This window comes from Alligator sinensis, unplaced genomic scaffold, assembly GCF_000455745.1.
Source record: "Alligator sinensis unplaced genomic scaffold, ASM45574v1 scaffold1598_1, whole genome shotgun sequence".
NCBI lineage: Eukaryota > Metazoa > Chordata > Crocodylia > Alligatoridae > Alligator > Alligator sinensis.
This window is the reverse complement of record NW_005842915.1, coordinates 154,146-160,145: the sequence shown is the minus strand read 5'-3', so window position 1 is coordinate 160,145 and position 6,000 is coordinate 154,146.

Here is a 6,000-nt window from a genome sequence, read left to right as displayed (position 1 = left end):
GGACTTCACATCTCGTGAAGATCTCTAAGCGCTGCGGAGCCTAACGAACCCAGCGTGTACCTTAAGAAGGCTATAGGGGTCTGATCAACCTCTGGCCTCTCTCAGTCGCCGAACGATCCCTTGACGAACCCATTCCCTGCGAGCAAGTTCCACGGAGCCTAGCAAACTTCGTGTGAGTGTGTCTACAGCTCTTCTCTGAGTTGTTTTCTTTGGTTGACACGAAGGGCTCGCGGTTTTAGAGCCTTCAGCCGGACTGGGCTAGAGTTCGCGAGATTAGAACTCTTGTCCGCTCTTCTTTCCTATCTGTAACTGCAACTCAAGCAAGTTTTCCTGCCTGCACCGCGACCATCTACGGTGTAAGTAAAATAATCTTTAATCAACCGCTACGCGTCCGTGCCTAATTCTAGTCCGCCGGCCTGCATTCCCCGACCTGCGTGCCAGGGCTGCTGGCCACAGCCCACCGTGCACCCCCGAGGGCCTCGGACCGCTCCCAGCCCGCACAGCTCATAGGCAATTTTGAGGAATATGCATGCTGGCGGGGGAGGAAGGCAGAGAAGGGGAAGGTAGAAAACTACATGAACCAGAGAAGAATCCAAACCATGGGCCAATGCTGCATGAGAAGGCCAAAGCAAGGAGTCCAAGTCAAAGTCCTAGTCAATAATTAAGATCCTCATCTTTAGTCCAGCACCAGAAGGCAGGACACTCAAGCAGGGTGAGCAGGAGCAAAGAACCAAGCAGCAGCTGGACTGAAGAAGAACAGGTAGAGGTTGTAATGGGACTGAGCAGCCAAAGTTTAAGTGAAGGGCCTAGACTGATAGACAAGGGCCAGGCTACTCTGCATTCAATGCAGCTGGTACCACTCTGAAATCAGGTGTTTCTCATGAGGGTGCAAATTGCCTATAACACCTGCTGACCCTCATATGCTCCAGCCCTGGGAATGAAGGAGAGAATCCACTTGGGAGCATCCTTCCACATTTGTTCCTTAGACCTTGGTCTTTAAAGAGCAGCTGCCCCTGCACCTAGCAATGTCCTCCCTTCTGCACTCTGATGCAGGGACTAGGAAGCAACTGGTGCTATACATGCTCTGAGCATTTCTGTGAGATCAGTTCATTCATAAATGATATGTATCCCCCTCCCCCCGTCTACTTTGAGAATCCAGCTTTGGCCATCAGTTTGATATAGGGTCCTGAGCAACATCAGCCCTTAAGTAGGCTTACAAATACTGACTGGCCCCTATAGAATTAGATGGCAACTGAGCATCAGATTTGAAAATGCTGATGGTACCCTTTAGGAGACTGAGCCTATGTGACTTGCCAAAGATCACCGAGGACGTCTGGAGCAGACCACAGACCTGATTCAGAGTCTACTACCTGCTATGCTCCTACTCAAAACCCTGATCGGCCTGCCTCTCGCACAGTTCTCTTCTCTTCTCTTATTCCACAGAGTACCCGAGTGCTAGTATTGATGCCTCAAATCTCTTTCATGTTTTTAACTCTACTGATACTAATTTAATTGTCCACATCCCAATAACTGAAATAACTAAAAACCCTGCTGTTCCAGACCAAAAAGAACGCTCCCAAAAATAAAAACAGGACAATTATCTTGTTACAATAAAATAAAAGCATTTTTCCATCTCCCTGCTGGAGTGGGTATATGCAGAGTCACTTGTTTGTTCTGCAGCTGGCCTCCTCGTGACATGCTGGCCACAGAAAAACCTCTCATGCACAGTTGGTGCCACAGGACATTTTTCATGAAGGCACAGGATTTTAATTCAGTCCACAGGCTGAGACAGTGAATTCTCTAAATCCAACAGCTGCAAAACCTGCAGAGCAATAAGGCCGTAACTGGAAGAAAAGCGGGTATGTCTACACAAGATGCTTTCCTGAGAATTAGACTACTCTAATGCACAGTAAAGTGTCAGCATCTACATGTGTGTGGGACTTACTGCACAGTAAATTAGGCTAATGTACCATTTGCTAGTACCAACAAATACAGGTACTAAATTAATGGCGCATTAGCTACTGCACAATAACTCACATGTGGATGCTCAGTGGGAGCAAATTGCTCCTGGTCAGCCTAGCAGGCAGGGGGCCATAGGCAGCAGTGAGAGCTGTCCTGGCTCAGCAGGATGCTGCCTGCTGGCCACATAGGGATTGTGGCTAGCAGGCAGCATCCCCACCCAGCGGGGACAGCTCTCCTGGTCATGTGGCCAGGTCTCCTGGCTGCTGCAGGGGGGCAGAGCAGGGCAGGGGTAGATCTGAACTGGGGTAATTTGCTCCCAGCTGTCAGGTGTAATTTGCTCCCAACAGGGGGCACACATGTAAATGTGCGCCCCTGAGCACTTTAATAAGCCTGAATTTTCTTTGCAGAAAATTCAGGCGCATTAATTGCACATGGAGACATGCCCAGTAAGGCCTTTGAAATGGGCTAATTGCAGATGTGACAATAGTAAGGCAACCCCATTTTCCATTCCTCTTTGTTCCTTGCTTCATGCCTTTGCAATTTAGGAAGCTGAAAATATGAGTGGTGGCAGGATGAGTGACATGGCTTCTTTCCTTGAAGGCTTCCCTCCTTCTCTCTTACTTACTGGAAGGAGCTTTCACTTCAGATTCATTACTGCCTGTCAGTCTAACATGGGAACTGAAGAGGTGCACTGCTCTGGTGTATCCATTAGAGGACACAAAGAGAAAGAGCACAGAGAAGGTTGCTTTTAACTTGACCTTATACACGAGGGGCTCCTCCCTTCTATTATATGCTGGGGATGGCTCTCTCCTCTCACCCTCATCCTGGAAGAGTTACCATTATTTTTCTCTCCACCTCTATTTTTCACTTTCTTTTCCTCTTTTTTCTCTCTCTCTCCCTATTTAGAATGTTGCTTTGCTTGGTTGGTTGCTTCAATTTTTATTTTTCTCCCTTCCCCTTTCTTCTACTCAAAATGGTCCCACTTCTCTTTCTTCCTGTGATGGGATACTGATAACCTTCACTGACAATATATCAGTTATTCCTATCTTGTGAAAGAGAAGGCCATTTGGGGCCATACAAGCTTTCATGGCAGAGCTGAATGGCACACGTGGTAGAAAGACCCAACAGATTTGTTTCCGACTCCATCAACTCCTGCCATATAAGTGGGGCTGCCCAAGAGTAGGTAGATGAGCAGACATCACTGAATTGTGACAACCTTTCCTTCAGGTGTGCACACTGTGAAGTCAAAGACTCACCCCTTCCTATAGTTTTTCTTTCCTAACAAAGGCATTAACAAGCTGGTGTTACATTGAGCTCACTCCTCATCCTCAATTATTATTTCCTCTCAAAGGTTCTTCCATAAGTTCTGCTCTATCCCTTTCCTCAATAGGCACTCCCTACTCCCCCTACATCTGCAAGCTGGAACAAGCTGCCTGTCTCATTGAGTCAGTTGAATCAATTAATCACTCTCCCAAGAGCCTGGCTCCTGCTCCTTCTGTTAGAAGTAAATATGTGATGTGGGTATGGGAAGAGGCAGAGTTGCACCATGCTCCTTCTCTACTGGCCCATACCCATCTAACTGACTTTGCTCCCCATCACAGCAACAGTGAGGCTGTCAGCTGTGTTTTGATCCTTTTCTTCATGTGCCCAAGAACAGGAGCCCACTGCCATCTTCCCTGAGCTACTCTGCATGCCCAGAGCTGTCTCCAGCAGCATATTTCATATCAATCATGTGCAGCGCTTCTGTGTTATCCTTCCCCAGTGCTGAATCTCCAGCCACATGACTCTGTGTAAGAGAGAAGAGTGGGGAAGCAAGCACGGTGCTTGAAATTCATTATCCTGCAAGATCAGTAATGAACAGGGATTTCAAGCGCAGCTTGAAGTGCTGTGCGCTAACAGCTAAGCCATGGCAATTCAGCTCTGAGGCACACTCAGGTTGTCAGTACCAGTCTGAAACTTCCCTCTTTGAGCTCGTGTGACTCAGCTTCAGTCGGTGAAGAACAGCAGAGCCATTCCAGGAACTTGAAACTGAGACAATGCGTTTGCCTCTTTGTATCTACTGGATTAGCTACTAAATTTTGGAGACTGAGAACAAGCCCTAGTTGAGATAAGTGGTTTATGTATCAAGTTACATCCTTTTTTTTTTTTTAATACCAGTGTGAATTGTGCAGCCATACTGACTGCCAGCTAATTGTTCTACCCTGCGGTATGGCCAACTGCAGCTGTTTCAGTAAAAGTGCAAATCAAACCCTCCGAACATAAGGAGCTTATTTTTAAAGATCTCATGTCTTTTAAACTAATGACAGTGAGGTTCTTTTAATTTGATTTCCGTGTTTATGAGCCTTTTAAGTGTGCCCAAGTCATACTCCATAGCTGTTCTCTGCAATGACCCGGAGGTAGCAGCTTGCTTGCTTTTTTTTCCCACATTGACAACTGAGATTTCCTAGCTTCAGCAACTTGGGCTTTAAGTAAATATAATAAGATGCACAATGCAATTGTGACCGATGACAACCCTGAACCTGCCGAACTCCTTAAGCACTAGGTCATAAGTCAACAAAATATGTAAGTGCCTGTTTAAGGCTATCTCTACAGGGAAGGAGAAAAGAGCATGCTTACGGAAGTCAAAGCTGACAAGAAAGGACGTGCTCAAGTTTTTTCCTGAATCAGGGCCCCAGAGCTCTGCTTCACCACCATTTGGCACCATTGAAAAGGGTCTTGTTCCAGCACTATATTGTAACTACTCTTGAACTACTGTAGTTCATTGATCCATAAAATATAAGCCAAACAGAACCACAGTGATCCTAGAGGTCCACCTAACAAATACATCAATAGTATATAAAGTTTTAAAAGAAATATTAAAGGAAAAATAATCAAGAGGGCTGGAAGGAAACAGAAAACAAGACAAAACACAGTTTCACTTTCATCAAAAGATCACGTCCAACTAATTTTAACGTCCTTTTCTGATTAAAAAAACCACAAAACTGACTTCTTGGGTAAGGGGAATGCAGTGGACTTAATTGATCTATATTTAAGCAAAGCTTTTAATATTGTGCCTCATCAGAAATTATCATCCAAGCCAGAGTGGGTAGAGATCAATGCTACAGTTGTGAGGTGGATAAGGAGTCGGCTCAAAGGGAGACAACAAGGGGCTATGTTAAACAAAGTATTCACCTGCTGCTGCTTCCTTGGCTGTATATACTGAACTTGTTCCTCAGGAAAGGAAGGAAAGGGTAAACACTTGGATAAGACTTTGCTGTTTCATTGTTTGGTGGGGCACTAATGAGTACTTTGCAATGCCGGCCACCTGTCACTGAGATTTTGGTGGAGGCCATTTATATCCTATAACTCAGAGTCTAGGCCTTTTGCTGCAGAAACTAATACACTTAGAGACCAAGAACTGAACAATGCCCCTCATTAATATTTGAAGGAACAAATATTCATGAGACTATTCTGCACTAAATACCTTGCCCCACCATGCAAATAACCATGCAAAGCTGTTGGCTACAGTTTGCAATTAGGATCAGATATGGGACCAGATTCTTTGCTGCAGCAGTGGCACAGCTGTCAGGGAGCTTATGGCTCCTGGTCCTTGCAGTCGGGTCCTGGCACACAGTAAAATAGCCTTTGGGCTGTTCCAATTTGCATTAGGTAGCTATTGTTTCTGAGGGGCAATCTGGCAGGAGGGGACTGCTGGAGCGCCATAGGCTCTGTTTAGTCACAGGATACATCACTGAACCTCAAGCTGTGAGGTTGTAGGTGTAAGAGTTAATCCAGCATTATGTCCACTGGCACCTCATCTGTATCTGGATAATATCGAACAAAAGGTTGCCTTCTGCACCACCTGAGTGGCATAAAAGGAGTAGCGTGGAACGAAGCCCTTGCTCCTCAGCATTCAAAGTAGTTGGAGACAATGTATAATCTATTTCTACTATAAGCCATTCTGATTGCTTTTTCTTCTTCTATCCAGAATACTGAAATGCAGCTAAGGAGGAGGAGCTTGAACATCCCTGCTGCGTGAAAAGGAAGGACAGGCAACCA